The sequence below is a fragment of the Aquarana catesbeiana genome, linkage group LG09 (genome assembly GCF_042186555.1).
Source record: "Aquarana catesbeiana isolate 2022-GZ linkage group LG09, ASM4218655v1, whole genome shotgun sequence".
In the NCBI taxonomy this organism is placed as follows: Eukaryota; Metazoa; Chordata; class Amphibia; order Anura; family Ranidae; genus Aquarana; species Aquarana catesbeiana.
Window position 1 is genome coordinate 99,211,853 of NC_133332.1, and position 19,929 is coordinate 99,231,781.

Below are 19,929 nucleotides of genomic sequence, written 5' to 3' on the forward strand. Positions count from 1 at the left end.
TTTTATCAATAGTTTCCTCACAAGGCAGCTTCCTTTTATATTAAGATTATAAAAGTCTGGATCCCTGTGAATAATCATCCCATGTATTTGTGCTATTGTCCTTCCATAGAAGGGGAGTTCTCTGGCCAGCATCTCGAAGACAGTTACTCCGAGTGAAAACCAATCAGCACTCACATTGTAGGGCTTGCCTTTTATAACTTCGGGGGCTGTATATTGTGGTGTCCCAGCAGTTCCATATTTTTTAGGTTTCCAATCAGGATTTTCTAAGGCAAGGCCAAAATCTGTGAGTTTTACATGTCCATCGCTTGTGAATAAGACATTGTCAGGCTTTATGTCTCTATGGATAATGTATTTGCTATGTAAAAACTGAATGGCACACACTAGTTCCGCAGTGATAAATCTCACCACTGTAAAGCTCAGTTTTCTTTTGCGCTGATATATCAGGTTTTGAAGGGTCCCTCCTTTTGCCAGTTCCATAACATAATATACATAGTTATCATTGTGGAATGCCGCATACCCAGCAATTAAAAATTGGCATCCGTGTGTTAGTTGCAAGACATCGTGCTCCCCAATGAAACCTTTGCAACGTAGCAGTCTCCTCTTTTTCAATCTTTTTACTGCTACATGTTTTCCTTTCTCATGATCGGTAGCCAGCAAGACGCGCCCAAAGTGTCCTGCCCCAAGTAACTTGTGGAAGGTGAATTTTTCAGCCGAGAAGACGACAAGGCCTGTCTGGAGGCTGGTGCAGGACTGCCCTGGTTTTTCATCTTCTCCAGCAATCAAGGGTACAGGTTCGGGGTCTATAGCTGCTGGTTTTTCTGAAGTGCTTTCCGCAATCGAGGGTACAGGTTCGGGGTCTATAGCTGCTGGTTTTTCTGAAGTGCCTTGTTCTTGTTTACTTGATGCTTGTCTTGAAACTAAGCCTCCCTCTGATTTAGAATTCATCTTTCCCCCCATCTCCTCACCTGATTCACAAGAGTAGTATGTATCACTGCTTGTATGCTCGTCGGATGCTGAGCTACTTCTTTTCTCTGAGCCAGTGATGACATCTGGTGTTTCCTGATGTTGGAATTCTTCTTGCTGTGACTTCTTTGGAAAATGCTCTGTGGAGCTCCTTCTCTCATTCTCCAGAGAACCTTGAGGAATTTCTGGGCTCTCAAGAACTACTGGCTTTTCTGGGCTCTCAAGAACTGCTGGCTTTTCTGGGGTCTCAAGAACTACAGGCTTTTCTGGGCTCTCAAGAACTACTGGCTTTTCTGGGGTCTCAAAAACTACTGGCTTTTCTGGGCTCTCAAGAATTACTGGCTTTTCTGGGCTCTCAAGAACTACTGGCTTTTCTGGGGTCTCAAGAACTACTGGCTTTTCTGGGGTCTCAAGAACTACTGGCTTTTCTGGGCTCTCAAGAACTACTGACTTTTCTGTAGGGCTCTTTTTAGGCTTTAGGAAAGCTCGAACTCTCTCTCTGAAGCCTCGTTTGGCCTTCTTTGTTGGAGTCTTTTTCTCATCTTTCTCTTTAGGACACTCATCCTTTGTCCTTCTAAGCGAAGCAAATAGTCTTACCCAGAATTTTTTCTGGGTCACCTTTTCATCATGCTTCCTTTGGTCTGGCTTTTCTGTTGGTGCCTGGGTGTTCTGTCCAACATACTTACCTTGTTTTGTTTCCTCTTCCAGTGACTGGGGGTCCTTCCTTCTCAGAAAATCGAAAATTTTATTTTTAAATATCCTGCATTTCTTTGCAGGGCTTTTTGTCTTTGTGAAATACATTAATAGATGTTGTTAAACTGAATACAATTTAAAAAAAATCAAGATAATTCGCAATAGGAATCTCTGAAAGTCACAAATTCACAGGAGCAATGTAAGCTGCTTCCTCTCAGTTTGAAGGTTTGCAGTTCACTGATCTGGTCCTGAACTGTTACAACTGTTATAACAGTTTTTTTTTTTTTTTTCAACTGGACCAACTTTATTTGTCATACTGGATGAACATTTGATTTTTTTCAACCTAACCTGTCTAGTTATGTAATATTCTGTTGTTACAATATGTATTTAACTTTTAATGGAGATTTTTCTTTTACCGTATCCATTGGTATAATGTGATTTCTATGTACATGATTACTTGTAAAGCTGTAACAATTGGAAATATAAGTAGGTGACATCTGTATACAGGGCTTACTACGGTATATACATAAGCAGAGTATGATGGGGGCAATTTGATGAGGCAGTATGATTGGGGCAGTATGATGGGGGCAGTTTTGATGGGGCAGTATGATGAGGGCAGTTTGATGGGGCAAATTTTGATGGGGCAATTTTGATGGGGCAGTATGATGGGGCAGTTTTGATGGGGCAGTTTTGATGGTGGCAGTATGATGGGGCAGTTTTGATGGTGGCAGTATGATGGGGCAGTATCATGGGGCAATTTTGATGCGGCAGTTTGATGGGGAAGTATGATGGGGCAGTTTTGATGGTGGCAGTATGATGGGGGCAATTTGATGGGGCAGTATGATGGAGCAGTTTTGATGGGGTAATTTTGATGTGGCAGTATGATGGGGCAATTTTATAGGGTAGTTTTGATGGTGGCAGTTTTGATGGGGCAATTTTGATGGGGCAGTTTTGATGGTGGCAGTATGATGGAGCAAATTTTGATGGGGGCAGTATGATGGGGCAATTTTGATGGTGGCAGTATGATGGGGCAGTTTTGATGGGGCAGTATGATGGGGAAATTTTGATGGTGGCAGTATGATGGGGCAATTTGATGGGGGCAGTTTTGATGGGGCAGTACGATGGTGGCAGTATGATGGGGGCAGTCTTGATGGGACAATTTTGATGGTGGCAGTATGATGGGGCAATTTTGATGGGGTAGTATGATTGGGGAAATTTGATGGGGCAATTTTGATGGCGGCAGTATGATGGGGGCAATTTGATGAGGCAGTTTTGATGCGGCAATTTTGATGGGGCAGTATGATGGGGGCAGTTTTGATGGTGGCAGTATGATTGGGGCAGTATGATGGGGGCAGTTTTGATGGGGCAGTATGATGAGGGCAGTTTGATGGGGCAATTTTGATGGGGCAGTTTGATGGGGCAGTTTTGATGGTGGCAGTATGATGGGGGCAATTTGATGGGGCAGTATGATGGAGCAGTTTTGATGGGGTAATTTTGATGTGGCAGTATGATGGGGCAATTTTATGGGGCAGTTTTGATGGTGGCAGTTTTGATGGGGCAATTTTGATGGGGCAGTATGATGGGGCAGTTTTGATGGTGGCAGTATGATGGAACAAATTTTGATGGGGGCAGTATGATGGGGCAATTTTGATGGTGCAGTCTGTGTCGTCGTCGTCCCCAGTGCAGCCTGTGTCGCCCCCCCAGTGCAGCCTGTGTTGTCATCCCCCAGTGCTGCCTGGGTCCCCCTGTGCAGCCTTTGTCGTCGTTGTCCCCAGTGCAGCCTGTGTCGCCCCCCCTGTGCAGCCTGTGTCGTCCCCCCAGTGCAGCCTGTGTCCCCCCCCAGTGCAGCCTGTGTCGGTCGCCCCCCCAGTGAAGCCTGTGTCGTCGTCCCCCAGTGCTGCCTGGGTCCCCCTGTGCAGCCTGTGTCGTCATCGTCCCCAGTGCAGCCTGTGTCGCGACCCCCCCGTGCAGCCTGAGTCACCCCCCCAGTGCAGCCTGTGCCCCCCCAGTGCTTAATAGGGTGCACACATGTCCCGGATTGCCCGGGACAATCCCGCAATTAGCATGTCTTTCCCGGGCACCCTCATTCCGGGACAATACAGTGTCCCGGAATTGCCCTGGGTGGATCTAATGCCCCCTAAAATAGCCTTTGCATTGTCTCTGACCCTCACTGTCTCAGCCTGTGGTGGACCCCTTGCTGGCAGAGACCCTTTTTACTTTATTCACCACCCGCTGGCTCAGTGCCCAAACTGGTTGCTACCTGCCGCCCGCTTGGCGTGTAGCAACCAGTGACGTCATGAGCAGGAGAGAGGCAGAGACCAATCATAGCGGAGGAGATTTAACTTCCTCCTCCGCGCCTATTGTTTAGCTCCACCCACCTCCTCCCTGCATGTTCTCGAGTCCAGCCAGGCAGCGGCATGCAGAAGAAACTTCTAAGACTGCAGTGCACAAACGAAAGGAGAGATGGTAGAAAGGCAAGTAAACTGCTAAACCCTCACCAACATGACAGATCCATCGGGGGTAAAATCCCATCAGCTCTCTCCCAGCAGCCAGAGTTCTGTGCTGAACTGTCAGCACTTCACAGAAACGGAGTGTGTCAGCCTGGAGCAAGTAAGTCTCTCAGTGCACTGTGCAGAGAGGACACTGACAGATGACACCCTGAATGGAAGGAGGACACATCCTTACATATCAGGGCAGGGTTCATGCTGGGACTTGAAATCCTTCACTTTTGGGGGATGTGACCCCCCCCCCCAAAAGTGAAGAGCTACAGGTGCCACATGAACCCCTCAGAGCTGAAGATGTTTCCCTCATCACTGCACACATGATAACTCCTCACACCCGGCCCTTCTGTCCAGCTGCTGACTGTCTCTTCTCTCCCACTACTTGTGTGACTCTCACTACACCTGAAGCCCCCCCCCCCTCCCCCTTCAGACCCCTTTCACACTGGAGATTTTTGCAAGCGCTATAGCGTTAAAAATAGCGCCTGCAAAATGGCCTAAAACAGCTGCTACATTCATTCCAGTGTGAAAGCCCGAGGGATTTCACACGGGAGCGTTGCGCTGGCATGACGTCAGAAAAAGTCCTGCCAGCAGCTTCTTTGGAGCGGTGGAGGAACGGTGAACTCACCGCTCCTCCACCGCTTCTACCCATTGAAATCAGTGGGGCAGCGCTGCGATACTGCTGGCAAAACGCTGCTCTGTCGGCATTTTGCAGGCAGATTTAACCCCTTTTCGGCCGCTAGCAGGGGTTAAAACAGCCCCCGCTAGTGACCGAATAACGCCGCTAAAACTACGGTAAAGCGGTGCTAAAAATAGCGTCGCTTTACCGCTGACGCCCGGGCATCGGCAGTGTGAAAGGGGTCTTATCCTCAGCCTTTCATGTTCTGCCACTTTTTCACCTACTAGTCCTCTGTATGCTAAGCAATCCTCTCAGCAGTGGCCCATCTCTCATCTGCAACTATCACAGCCTCAGAATCTTGCCAGCATTCCATTCTTTGCTTCTTCCTCAACCTGCCAGAATGCCAGAATTTTTTTTTCTCCACTGCAACGGTGTAACTACAGGGGTCGCCATTGCAACCCAGCCTCATACTCCAGGGGGCCCATGCAGCTTTCCTCTAAACCTGTATAGGAGGGGCGACATATAGAAGAACTGATTCCCTCCATGTTCTTCTCGCAGGCACTGAATGCCTGCAGGTGGTAAAGGAGGAAAAGCGGGCATTCAGTGGCTGCAAGAAGAACATGGAGGACATCAGTTCCTATATATGCCACCCCTCCTATACAGTTTACTTCTGCTGCCCACAGGTCCCTCAACGCTCTCCTGGCCCCTCTGTGATCTTCCCCAGCAACTTCTCTGCTCTCTCCCCCCCCCCTTCTCTAACCCCCTGCTGTCCTCTGGTCTCACCTGTGCTCTTCTTCAGTTCCCCACCCCTGCTGTTCTCCAGACCCCCCTGTGCTGTTTTCTGGTCCCCCCCCCCCCCTTGCTGTTCTCCAGTCCCCTCCTGTGCTGTTTTCTGATCTGAGGTCTGTTGTTAAGCTTATATTATTATATGTATATAGATGGACTGAGGAGGGGGACAGGGACAGTGATCATGAAAAAGGTAAAAAGCCCCCCTCGCCCCAGCACATTTCTGACCTTCACCTCTCTACTAGCACAAGTGGAAGGGGAGGGGGTCAGTACTGTGGGGGGGGTCTGTACTTAGTGGAGAGGGGGGTACGTACTGAAGGAAGGGGATCTGTACTTAGTGGAGAGGGGGGTACGTACTGAAGGAGGGGGGTCTGTACTTAGTGGAGAGGGGGGTCCATACTGAAGGAGGGGGTCTGTACTTAGTGGAGAGGGGGGTACGTACTGAAGGAGGGGGGTCTGTACTTAGTGGAGAGGGGGGTACGTACTGAAGGAGGGGGGTCTGTACTTAGTGGAGAGGGGGGTCCGTACTGAAGGAGGGGGTCTGTACTTAGTGGAGAGGGGGGTACGTACTGAAGGAGGGGGGTCTGTACTTAGTGGAGAGGGAGGCACATACTGAAGGAGGGGGGTCTGTACTTAGTTAAGAGGGGGGCACGTACTGAAGGAGGGGGGTCTGTATTTAGTGGAGAGGGGGGTCCGTACTGAGGGAGGGGTGTCTATACTTAGTGGAGAGGGGGGTACGTACTGAGGGAGGGGGGTCTATACTTAATGTAATAATAAAAATACATTTCAAGCATGGTGTTGGGATGGTATAAGTGCTAAAACCAGCCATTCACCCGACAAATCACTCGCCGCCGAAGTCCCGTCAACCCGGAGACTACATTCAACATGAAGTCCCCCCGGTCCTTGGCAAAAGTGTCTTTGAATGGCAGTTTGGAAATGTGGTCACCCTACCAGTGCAGCCTGTGCCCCCCCAATGCAGCCTGCATCCCCCCAGTGTAGCCTGCATCCCCCCAATGTAGCCTGCGTCCCCCCAGTGTAGCCTGCGTCCCCCCAGTGTAGCCTGTGTCTGCCAGTGCAGCCTGCATCCCCCCAGTGTAGCCTGCGTCCCCCCAGTGTAGCCTGCGTCCCCCCAGTGTAGCCTGTGTCCGCCAGTGCAGCCTGCATCCCCCCAGTGTAGCCTGTGTCCGCCAGTGCAGCCTGTGTCTGCCAGTGCAGCCTGTGTCCCCAAAGTGCAGCCTGCATCCCCCAGTGCAGCCTGCGTCCCCCAGTGCAGCCTGTGTCCCCCAGTGCAGTCTGTGTCACCCCCCCAGTGCAGTCTGTGTCCCCCCCCAATGCAGTCTGTGCCCCCCCAGGGAGGGGGGTCTATACTTAATGTAATAATAAAAATACATTTCAAGCATGGTGTTGGGATGATATAAGTGCTAAAACCAGCAGCCTGTGTCCTTCCAAGTGCAGACTGTGTCCCCCTGCAGCCTACCTGTGCAGGGGAAGAGAGAGGAGAGCTGCCGCCTGGTTGATTAGAGCGCGGGGAACATAACAGCTTTCATTTCAATAGCTGTGTGTTCCCCGCCACGCGCCGTCATATACAGCCCCTCCCCCTTGTCCGGGCACTTAGATAGACAGATCACCCGTCCAATCCTGGGACGGGAGATCTGTCTATCAAAGTTCCCCGGACAAGGGGCAGGGGCTGTATATGACGGCGCGTGGCGGGGAACACACAGCTATTGAAATGAAAGCTGTTATGGTCCCCTGCGCTCTAATCAACCAGGCGGCGGCTCTCCTCTCTTTCCCCTATGATCGCTGGGAGAATGGCTCCCATACCATCCAGGCTACCGGCGGTGCTCGCCCGATACCCCCAATCTCCCCCTCCCCCCGCTCCCAGGCAGCCCACACTCTCCAATGCGAGTGGAAAACAATTTTTTTTCAAACGCTTCTAAACGCAAACGCGGCTAAACGCGGCATGTAAACGCAGCAAAACGGACATTTTAAACGTGGGGTATTATCTGTCAAGTTGAATCGTTCAGGAGAGCTTTGTAAAGATGTCCCCTGTACATGAAGCCTAATCCTCACGTTCTTGGATGGCTATAAGGTACTTTAATTCCCCTTCTATCCATCCTCCCCTTCCCTACTTTTTTTTTTTGGGGACCATATATATCTATATATAGATATATATCTATATATATAGATATTTATATCTATATATATATATAGATATATATGTATGTGCAAAGTGATTTATATATGTATTTATGTTTTACTCAAACACAGATGCCGAGTGAGTTAAGGAACAAGCAAGCCCTGAAGAAGGGGATATAAACCGCAAAACATGTTAGCTATCCTATTGTAACATCATTGTTTTAAATGTTGTATATACATTCTTGTTTTTACTTATAGGGGGCTGATACATCACCCCCCCCCCACCCATCTCCCAGTACTGACCCTAAAGAATACAGAACCAACTTCCTAGTGCTAAGTTATTTGTGTGTAGGTGGTGTATAGGTGTGAGCAGGGGATGTGCCAGGTGTGCCTGGGTACACCCTAATCACTGTGTGGTGCTGATCCCCCCTATTGCCTGGGCTTCCTCTGTGTTGCTCCCTCTTGCAGTGCTGCTGGCTTCCCTCCTCTCTTTTCCCCTCAGCTCCTGCGAGGGATGTTTCAGAATGGAGTGCTAGTAAATTTGTAAGTTACTATACCCTTCCTTTTCTAAATGATCACACTAACGGCATTCGTTTATAACTGAAGCATAGTAAACTGTGTTTACTATGCTTCAGTGTGTGAATGAACACAACAAAATACCACCCCAGCAAACAATAGATCTCCTACCAGCAACACAGTGACTTAGCAAACTAAATGTCATGTTTTGGAGGTTTGTAATAACCATCAGGCCTAAAATGTGCATTTTAACATGAGCAGCGGGATAGTCATCCAGCTGTTGAAATGAGCACAGGACCCCTTCTGTACTCTTATAGCCCCTGGGACTTAACGAGCACAGAGATCCCAGCCTACCTTCTGTGCATACATACAGCACCATCCAACCATCAGACTGGACAAACAGACTTGCACACAGTATCATCCTCCTTTTCTCTCTCTCTCACCCACCGTCTTTCTCACCCCCCTCTCCCCCCCCCCCCCCCCCACCTCTTTTTTTAAATATTTTTTTCTTACTTGCAAAGTAAAGTCATAATGTGCTAGTATGCATCGTATACTAGCATATTATGTGAAACTTACCTGCAAACAAAGCCCTCATCGTCCCCGCTCAAGGCCGCATCCATCTTCGCCTGTCTCTCATCACCCCCCACCCCACTTTTTCTTTCTCACCCCCCCCCATCTCGCTTATCCCTCTCTATATATCTCACTCCCCTCTCTCTCACCCCTAAGTCTCTCTCATAGACCCTCTCTCTTTCACCCCCTTCTATATACTTCTATATATCTCACTCCCTCTCTTTAACCCCCCCATCTCTCACACACCCTCTCTCTTTCACCCCTTCTATATACTTCTATATATCTCACTCCCTCCCTTTAACCCCCCCCCCCCCGTCTCTCACACACCCTCTCTCTTTCACCCCCTTCTATATACTTCTATATATCTCACTCCCTCTCTTTAACCCCCCCCCCCCGTCTCTAATACACACTCTCTCTTTCACTCCCTTCTATATATCTCACTCCCTCTCTTTAACCCCCCATCTCTCACACACCCTCTCTCTTTCACCCCTTCTATATACTTCTATATATCTTACTCCCTCCCTTTACCCCCCCCGTCTCTCACACACCCTCTCTCTTTCACTCCCTTCTATATATCTCACTCCCTCTCTTCAACCCCCCCGTCTCTCACACACCCTCTCTCTCCCACCCCTATATATCTCACTCCCTCTCTCTCACCCCCCCCGTTTCTCTCACACCCCCTCTCTCTTTCCCCCCCTCTATATATCTCACTCCCTCTCTCAACCCCCCATCTCTCTCACACACCCCCTCTCTCTTTCACCCCCCTCTATATATCTCACTCCCTCTCCCCCCCTGTCTCTCACACCCCCTCTCTCTTTCTTTCACCCCCTCTATATATCTCACTCCCTCTCCCCCCCGTCTCTCACACCCCCTCTCTATTTCTTTCACCCCCCCTATATATCTCACTCCCCCCCCCCCCCGTCTCTCACACCCCCTCTCTCTTTCTTTCACCCCCCCTCTATATATCTCACTCCCTCTCTCTCACCCCCCGTCTCTCACACCCCTTCTCTCTTTCTTTTACCCCCCCTCTATATATCTCCCTCCCTCTCTCACCCCCCCGTTTCTCTCACACCCCCTCTCTCTTTCCCCCCCTCTATATATCTCACTCCCTCTCTCACCCCCCATCTCTCTTGCACACCCCCTCTCTCTTTCACCCCCCTCTATATATCTCACTCCCTCTCCTCCCCTGTCTCTCACACCCCCTCTCTCTTTCTTTCACCCCCTCTATATATCTCACTCCCTCTCCCCCCCCCCGTCTCTCACACCCCCTCTCTCTTTCTTTCACCCCCCCTCTATATATCTCACTCCCTCTCCCCCCCCCGTCTCTCACACCCCCTCTCTCTTTATTTCACCCCCCCTCTATATATCTCACTTCCTCTCTTTAACCCCCCTGTCTCTCACACACCCTCTCTCTTCCCCCCCCCCTCTATATATCTCACTCCCTCTCTCTCACCCCCCCCCCCCGTTTCTCTTACACCCCCTCTCTCTTCCCCCCCTCTATATATCTCACTCCCTCTCTCACCCCCCCCATCTCTCTCACACACCCCCTCTCTCTTTCACCCCCCTCTATATATCTCACTCCCTCTCCCCCCGTCTCTCACACCCCCTCTCTCTTTCTTTCACCCCCTCTATATATCTCACTCCCTCCCCCTCCCATCTCTCACACCCCCTCTCTCTTTCTTTCACCCCCCCTCTATATATCTCACTCCCTCTCCCCCCCCCGTCTCTCACACCCCCTCTCTCCTTCTTTCACCACCCCCTCTATATATCTCACTCCCTCTCCCCCCCCCCCCATCTCTCACACCCCCTCTCTCTTTCTTTCACCCCCCTCTATATATCTCACTCCCACTCTGTCACCCCCCTGTCTCTCACACCCCTTCTCTCTTTCTTTCACCCCCCTCTATATATCTCACTCCCTCTCCCCCCCTCTCTCTTTCTTTCACCGTACTCTCTCTCTCACCCTGTTGTTTTTGGTTCCTTACTCCTCACCCCAGTGCTGCTATCCTCTGCTCCTCACCCTCATCCGAAGCTGCTGTCTTCGGCTCCTCACCTCCCCCTCACATCTGCTTAAAGAGTAAGTAAACTCTTCTTTTTTTAATCTTTTTTTTCTTACCTGCAAAGTTAAGGCCTAATGTGCTAGTATGCATTATATACTAGCACATTATGTGAAACTTACCTGCAAACAAAGCCCTCGTCGTCCCTGCTCAAAGCCGCATCCATCTTCACCCATCTTCCTTCCGGGTCCGTGGACTCTGGCTTTGTGACTGGCCGGAGCCACATGACGTCACTCCTGCACATGCGTGCCGGAGCCGCCGGTCACAGGGCCCTGAAGAAACGGCACGGGCGACCATTCCTTCAGAGCGCATGCGCCGATGAAGTCATCAGCGCAGTATACAGTAAATATCTCCTAAACTATGCAAGTTTAGAAGATATTTACAGCACCTATAGGTAAGCGTTATTATAGGCTTACCTATAGGTACAAACATTAGAGGGAAGTTTACATCCTCTTTAAGGATTTTGGGTTGCATTGGTGGAATCTACATAGTAATGGTCAGCCCAGTCGGGGCAGACAAAGCCAATGTCCTCAAATTCTAACTCTTCTTCACTTGAAAGAGGAGTCTTCCTTTCTTCATAACGAGATAGCTTTATCTCTTCTTTCAAATCTGCATCAATGGAGGCTCTAGTAGGTTTTACAGGGGAACGCACTCTGCCAGCTTCCAGATTTTGCCAATTAATAGTGCAAAAAAATGGGTGTCCCCTTATCCCATCGGTAAACCTTGCTCTATCCTTTGGTTCTTTTATCAATAGTTTCCTCACAAGGCAGCTTCCTTTTATATTAAGATTATAAAAGTCTGGATCCCTGTGAATAATCATCCCATGTATTTGTGCTATTGTCCTTCCATAGAAGGGGAGTTCTCTGGCCAGCATCTCGAAGACAGTTACTCCGAGTGAAAACCAATCAGCACTCACATTGTAGGGCTTGCCTAGTATTACTTCGGGGGCTGTATATTGTGGTGTCCCAGCAGTTCCATATTTTTTAGGTTTCCAATCAGGATTTTCTAAGGCAAGGCCAAAATCTGTGAGTTTTACATGTCCATCGCTTGTGAATAAGACATTGTCAGGCTTTATGTCTCTATGGATAATGTATTTGCTATGTAAAAACTGAATGGCACACACTAGTTCCGCAGTGATAAATCTCACCACTGTAAAGCTCAGTTTTCTTTTGCGCTGATATATCAGGTTTTGAAGGGTCCCTCCTTTTGCCAGTTCCATAACATAATATACATAGTTATCATTGTGGAATGCCGCATACCCAGCAATTAAAAATTGGCATCCGTGTGTTAGTTGCAAGACATCGTGCTCCCCAATGAAACCTTTGCAACGTAGCAGTCTCCTCTTTTTCAATCTTTTTACTGCTACATGTTTTCCTTTCTCATGATCGGTAGCCAGCAAGACGCGCCCAAAGTGTCCTGCCCCAAGTAGCTTGTGGAAGGTGAATTTTTCAGCCGAGAAGACGACAAGGCCTGTCTGGAGGCTGGTGCAGGACTGCCCTGGTTTTTCATCTTCTCCAGCAATCAAGGGTACAGGTTCGGGGTCTATAGCTGCTGGTTTTTCTGAAGTGCTTTCCGCAATCGAGGGTACAGGTTCGGGGTCTATAGCTGCTGGTTTTTCTGAAGTGCCTTGTTCTTGTTTACTTGATGCTTGTCTTGAAACTAAGCCTCCCTCTGATTTAGAATTCATCTTTCCCCCCATCTCCTCACCTGATTCACAAGAGTAGTATGTATCACTGCTTGTATGCTCGTCGGATGCTGAGCTACTTCTTTTCTCTGAGCCAGTGATGACATCTGGTGTTTCCTGATGTTGGAATTCTTCTTGCTGTGACTTCTTTGGAAAATGCTCTGTGGAGCTCCTTCTCTCATTCTCCAGAAAACCTTGAGGAATTTCTGGGCTCTCAAGAACTACTGGCTTTTCTGGGCTCTCAAGAACTGCTGGCTTTTCTGGGGTCTCAAGAACTACAGGCTTTTCTGGGCTCTCAAGAACTACTGGCTTTTCTGGGGTCTCAAGAACTACTGGCTTTTCTGGGCTCTCAAGAACTACTGGCTTTTCTGGGCTCTCAAGAGCTACTGGCTTTTCTGGGGTCTCAAGAACTACTGGCTTTTCTGAGGTCTCAAGAACTACTGGCTTTTCTGGGGTCTCAAGAACTACAGGCTTTTCTGGGGTCTCAAGAACTACTGGCTTTTCTGGGCTCTCAAGAACTACTGGCTTTTCTGGGCTCTCAAGAACTACTGGCTTTTCTGGGCTCTCAAGAACTACTGACTTTTCTGTAGGGCTCTTTTTAGGCTTTAGGAAAGCTCGAACTCTCTCTCTGAAGCCTCGTTTCGCCTTCTTTGTTGGAGTCTTTTTCTCATCTTTCTCTTTAGGACACTCATCCTTTGTCCTTCTAAGCGAAGCAAATAGTCTTACCCAGAATTTTTTCTGGGTCACCTTTTCATCATGCTTCCTTTGGTCTGGCTTTTCTGTTGGTGCCTGGGTGTTCTGTCCAACATACTTACCTTGTTTTGTTTCCTCTTCCGGTGACTGGGGGTCCTTCCTTCTCAGAAAATCGAAAATTTTATTTTTAAATATCCTGCATTTCTTTGCAGGGCTTTTTGTCTTTGTGAAATACATTAATAGATGTTGTTAAACTGAATACAATTTAAAAAAAATCAAGATAATTCGCAATAGGAATCTCTGAAAGTCACAAATTCACAGGAGCAATGTAAGCTGCTTCCTCTCAGTTTGAAGGTTTGCAGTTCACTGATCTGGTCCTGAACTGTTACAACTGTTTTAACAGTTTTTTTTTTTTTTTTCAACTGGACCAACTTTATTTGTCATACTAGATGAACATTTGATTTTTTTTAACCTAACCTGTCTAGCTATGTAATATTCTGTTGTTACAATATGTATTTAACTTTTTATGGAGATTTTTCTTTTACCGTATCCATTGGTGTAATGTGATTTCTATGTACATGATTACTTGTAAAGCTGTAACAATTGGAAATATAAGTAGGTGACATCTGTATACAGGGCTTACTACGGCATATACATAAGCGGAGTATGATGGGGGCAATTTGATGAGGCAGTATGATTGGGGCAGTATGATGGGGGCAGTTTTGATGGGGCAGTATGATGAGGGCAGTTTGATGGGGCAATTTTGGTGGGGCAATTTTGATGGGGCAGTATGATGGGGGCAGTATGATGGGGCAGTTTTGATGGGGCAGTTTTGATGGTGGCAGTATGATGGGGCAGTTTTGATGGTGGCAGTATGATGGGGCAGTATCATGGGGCAATTTTGATGGGGCAGTTTGATGGTGGCAGTATGATGGGGCAATTTGATGGGGCAGTATGATGGGGCAATTTTGATGGGGCAGTATGATTGGGGAAATTTGATGGGGCAATTTTGATGGCCGCAGTATGATGGGGGCAATTTGATGAGGCAGTTTTGATTGGGCAATTTTGATGGGGCAGTATGATGGGGGCAGTTTTGATTGGGGCAGTATGATGGGGGCAGTTTTGATGGGGCAGTATGATGAGGGCAGTTTGATGGGGCAATTTTGATGGGGCAGTATGATGGGGGCAGTATGATGGGGCAGTTTTGATGGTGGCAGTATGATGGGGCAGTTTTGATGGTGGCAGTATGATGGGGCAATTTTGATGCGGCAGTTTGATGGGGCAGTATGATGGGGCAGTTTTGATGGTGGCAGTATGATGGGGGCAATTTGATGGGGCAGTATGATGGAGCAGTTTTGATGGGGTAATTTTGATGTGGCAGTATGATGGGGCAATTTATGGGGCAGTTTTGGATGGTGGCAGTTTTGATGGGGCAATTTTGATGGGGCAGTATGATGGGGCAGTTTTGACGGTGGCAGTATGATGGAGCAAATTTTGATGGGGGCAGTATGATGGGGCAATTTTGATGGTGGCAGTATGATGGGGCGGTTTTGATGGGGCAGTATGATGGGGAAATTTTGATGGTGGCAGTATGATGGGGCAATTTGATGGGGGCAGTTTTGATGGGGCAGTACGATGGTGGCAGTATGATGGGGGCAGTCTTGATGGGAAAATTTTGATGGTGGCAGTATGATGGGGCAATTTTGATTGGGGCAATTTTGATGGGGCAGTATGATTGGGGAAATTTGATGGGGCAATTTTGATGGTGGCAGTATGATGGGGGCAATTTGATGAGGCAGTTTTGATGGGGCAATTTTGATGGGGCGGTATGATGGGGGCAGTTTGATGGGGGAGCTTTTTATATTTCTAGATTTATAATCTTTGTAAATGTAGATAAACTTCCTGGTTCCTGGGGGGGGAGAGGTTTCCATAGCTAAGGGGCAGCAACTTCCTCTGACACTGCTGTTGCTATGGAAACCTGACCTACAACCTATTACACCGCTCGTGCTGCTCTGAGCATGCGCGAGATCTGGAGGTGCATGCTGGGTAACCAGCATGCATGGAATACAGGAAGAGATACAGTCTGGCTTCAGATGCCCACACGTGAGATAGCCGCGGCCTGCTGGGATTTACAAATGTAAGAAATGCATAGTTGCCAACAGTCCCGATTTTCCCGGGACAATCCCGAATTTGGGACCCTCGTCCCGATAGGAGGCCATCCCGAAACGGGATTTTGAGTTTTGTCCATGGAAAACCGGGAACGTTTGGCTCTGGAGCAGTTTTCTGGCTCCTGGCTCCAACAAAATGGCCGCCGGCGCCCCTGTGAGAGCTTTGCTCTTGTGTTTCAGCTACATCACCTCTTGTTCCTCATGTTTGGTGGAGAGGGGAGGGGCCGATCCGTGCAGCCAATGAATCGGCTTCTCTCTTCACAATTCTCCAGCCTGGGTTAGCTGCACGGATTGGCGCCTCCTCTCTGCACTGAACAGGAGGAACAAAATATCTCCCTGGATGGATTTAAAGGGGTTGTAAAGGTAAAAGTTTTTTCACCTTAATGCATTCTATGCATTAAGGTGAAAAAACTTCCGACAATACCGCCGCCCCCAGCCCCCCCGTTTTACTTACCTGACCCCTCGAAAGTCCCGCGCTCGCTCCCGACATCCATTTCGCTGCTCAGCCTGGCCGCTGATTGGCTACAGTGGATGGATTGAAAGCAGCGCAGCCATTGGCTCGCGCTGCTGTCAATCACATCCAATGACGCGGCGCGCTGGGGGGCGGGGCCGAGTGATACAGTGAGCGGCTGTATCACGGGAGCAAGCCCGCAAGAACTAACCACCATGCGAGGGAGCTCGCATTAAGGTGGTTAGTTCTCTCGGGGAGGAGCTGAAACAGCTGCCGAGGGACCCCAGAAGACCAGGTTCGGGGCCACTCTGTGCAAAACGAGCTGCACAGTGAAGGTAAGTATAACATGTTTGTTATTTAAAAAAAAAAAAAAATTACCTTTACAACCCCTTTAACTTCATCCCCTTACAGGAAAGCAATGGTAAAGAAGTTGGTGAACTGAGACTGATTTTAGATACAAGAAGGATGGATTCATGATTTTAAAATGATGTGAAATGACTAACATTCCTATGTGATTATTTATATTATTCAGCTCACTAAAATGTCTAAACATAATAATATACTGTATAATGTTCATGCTGTGCACATGGGGATAGGAACATATTGTCTTAGCCTTGCAGTTGCATTATGGCTCCTCTGATTTCTGTCACATGTGGAGATGTTGGATAAGGAGGTTTTTGCAGAGCTTGAATTTTCACTTGTGTGCAGAACTGCAGAGCTTTCCCTTCATGCACTGTGACACATGACAGACTGCGGAATTATGCAGAGCTCCGCATTCAATACACCTTCAGATAACATGCTAGTGTCCTAAATGGGAATTCAGCACCAACAAGTATTCTATGTGCTGAGGTATCTGTGGGAACAGAGCAGCAAACCATAACCTTCCAACATGTCATGTGTGACAGGCATGACAAATAACTTCAACCGCATATCTGTAAATACTGCTAGTGCTATGAGCAATATCAGTTTTTCTTCCTTCTCCCTCTCTGATTGGTTGTTTTAGTAGTGAGTGAGCAGTAGTGGCCATATCTATACCCGAGAGGCCCTAAATTCCAGCAATACTATGAAAAGTGATTTAATGCCAGCTCTTCTTCCCACCCCCTCCACAAACTTCTATTCAAAATGTTGTTTTCTGAGACCAGGAAGGACTGCAAGGCCCCTTTCACCCCGGAGGTGGTTTGCAGGCACTATTGAACTAAAAATAGCGTTTGCAAACCGACCCGAAACAGCCGCTGCTATGTCTCCAGTGTGAAAGCCCGAGGGCTTTCACACTGGAGCGGTGCGCTAGCAGGACAGGATAAAAAGTCCAGCTAGCAGCATCTTCGGAGCGGTGCTAGCAGGATCTCTGCAGAGGAGCTTTGTGGTGGTTTTTAACTCTTTCTCGGCCGCTAGCGGGGGGTAAAACTGTCCCGCTAATGGCCAAATACCGCCGCTAAAACGACGGTAAAGCCCTGCTAATAATAGCAGCGCTTTACCGCCGACGCACCTCCCGCCCCAGTGTGAAAGGGGCCTAATGTAAGCAAATAACTGCTAAAATGTAGGGACTCCTTATTGCTTCATTCTGCTTGGTTGTTTATGGATGAGCAGTAGAGGCCACATCTATTCCTGAGAGGCTTTAGATTCCAGCAAGACAGTGCAAAATGATTTGATGCCGGCCCCTCCTCCCTTTCTCTACAAACCCTACTCAAAATGGTTTTATCTGAAGCCAAGGACTGCAATGTCAGTAGGGAACTGCTGTAATTTAGGGTTTCTGGGTTGTTTTAGTGGTGAGTTAACAATAGTGGCCATACAAAATAATGTAATGCCAGACCCTTTTTGTCTCTCTCCACAGCTCCGCTGCCGAGGACACCAGATGTAAAGGAGGGCTCCGCTGCCGGGGACACCAGATGTAAACGAGGGCTCCGCTGCCGGGGACACCAGATGTAAAGGAGGGCTCCACTGCCGGGGACACCAGATGTAAAGGAGGGCTCTGCTGCCGGGGACACCAGATGTAAAGGAGGGCTCCGCTGCCAGGGACACCAGCTGTAAAGGAGGGCTCTGCTGCCGGGGACACCAGATGTAAAGAAGGGCTCCACTGCCGGGGACACCAGATGTAAAGGAGGGCCCCGCTGCTGGGGGACACCAGATGTAAAGGAGGGCTCAACTGCCTGGGACACTAAATTTAAAGGATGGCTCCACCGCCGGGGACACCAAATTTACTGGATGGCTCCGCTGCCGGGGACACCAGATGTAAAGGAGGGCTCCACTGCCAGGGACACCACATGTAAAGGAGGGCTCCGCTGCCGGGGACACCAGATGTAAGGAGGGGCTCCACTGCTAGGGACACCATATGTAAAGGAGGGCTCCACTGCTGGGGGACACCAGATGTAAAGGAGGGCTCCACTGCCGGGGACACCAGATGTAAAGGAGGGCTCCACTGCCGGGGACACCAGATGTAAAGGAGGGCTCCACTGCTGGGGACACCAGATGTAAAGGAGGGCTTCACTGCTAGGGACACCAGATGTAAAGGAGGGCTCCACTGCCGGGGACACCAGATGTAAAGGAGGGCTCCACTGCCGGGGACACCAGATGTAAAGGAGGGCTCCACTGCTCCACTGGGGGCTCCTGATGGCTTCTGGTGGCAGGCGACGTGGCAGGTGACACGCTCAGGGGTCCCACTGATTCTGGATTATGGTGAGTTGAATGATTACATTCTATATTACCAGGTAATAATAGTAATAATGCGCTTCAATCACCTGACACCATAACAACCATGGTGCCGGGATGATTGAAGCGCTAACACCAGGTGTTTGGAGTGTTTTTATCTGCTGATTTGTTAAACTCTAAAATACACATTTCTCCATTCTTTCCTTCCCTCGTTCTTTCCTTCTTTCTCTCTCCATCCCTCTTTTCCCCTTTCTTTCTCCATCTCTCATTCATCTCAGACTCTAACCACACCCCCATTTGAACCACGCCCATGTAAGCCACGCCCACTAATGTAAACCACGCCCATTTTTGGTGCTGCACGCCACATTTTTCCTCTTTTTCCCATGTAACGCCTACAAACGCATGCCCCGCCCCTAATTACAATAAGACTCCACCTACAGCCAAAAAAGTGTCCCTAAAAACTTTTTTACAATGTTAGCAACTATGGGTGTCCCTCGATTCCATCTTAAAAGGTTGGGAGGTATAAAAATGACCTGGGCAGGAAGGGGGTGCAAGTGTCAAATCCAATCCATTTGAATCAGATTTGTTAAATCTAAGTAGATCGGCCAGTGTGGAATGTTATTTATCGTTTGAATACGATGGTAATTTGATGGATCAGATAATAAGATTACATGGTGGGATCGATAATTTATGATCATATATTGATTAAAACCCCATTCCCATGAGTGGCATATTGAACGCATTGGTTGGTGACTACAGATGTATTATTCCTAGATTCCTGATTTAACCGCTTGCTGACCGCCGCACACACATATACGTCGGCAGAATGGCCCAGGCAGGCGAATGGGCGTACAGGTAAGTCCCTTTAAATTTGCCGCCTTTCAGGCACGCATGCTGCGGGAGCGTGCCCGCGGGTCCCGGGAACTCAATGCTCTCTGTCGGCCCGTGATTGCGGTGTGGAGAGGTAGAACGGGGAGATGTAAACAAAGCATTTCCCCGTCCTGCTTTGTGTCATGACAGAGATCACTGCTCCCTGTCATCGGGAGCAGTGATCGCTGTCATGTGTGTTGAAACCCATTCCCCATACAGTTAGAATCACTCCCTATGACACACTTAACCCCTTCATCACCCCCTAGTGGTTAACACCTTCACTGCCAGTGTCATTTACATAGTAATCAGTGCATTTTTATAGCACTGATCGCTGTATAAATGCCAATGGTCCCAAAATAGTGTCAAAAGTGTCCGATGAGTCCGCCATAATGACGTAGTCACAAAAAAAATCGCTGATCGCCGCCATTACTAATTAAAAAAAATAATAATAAAATGCCATAAAACTATCCCCTATTTTGTAGACGCTATAACTTTTGCGCAAACCAATCAATATATGCTTATTGCGTTTTTTTTTTACCCAAAAATATGTAGAAGAATACATATTGGCCTAAACTGAGGAAA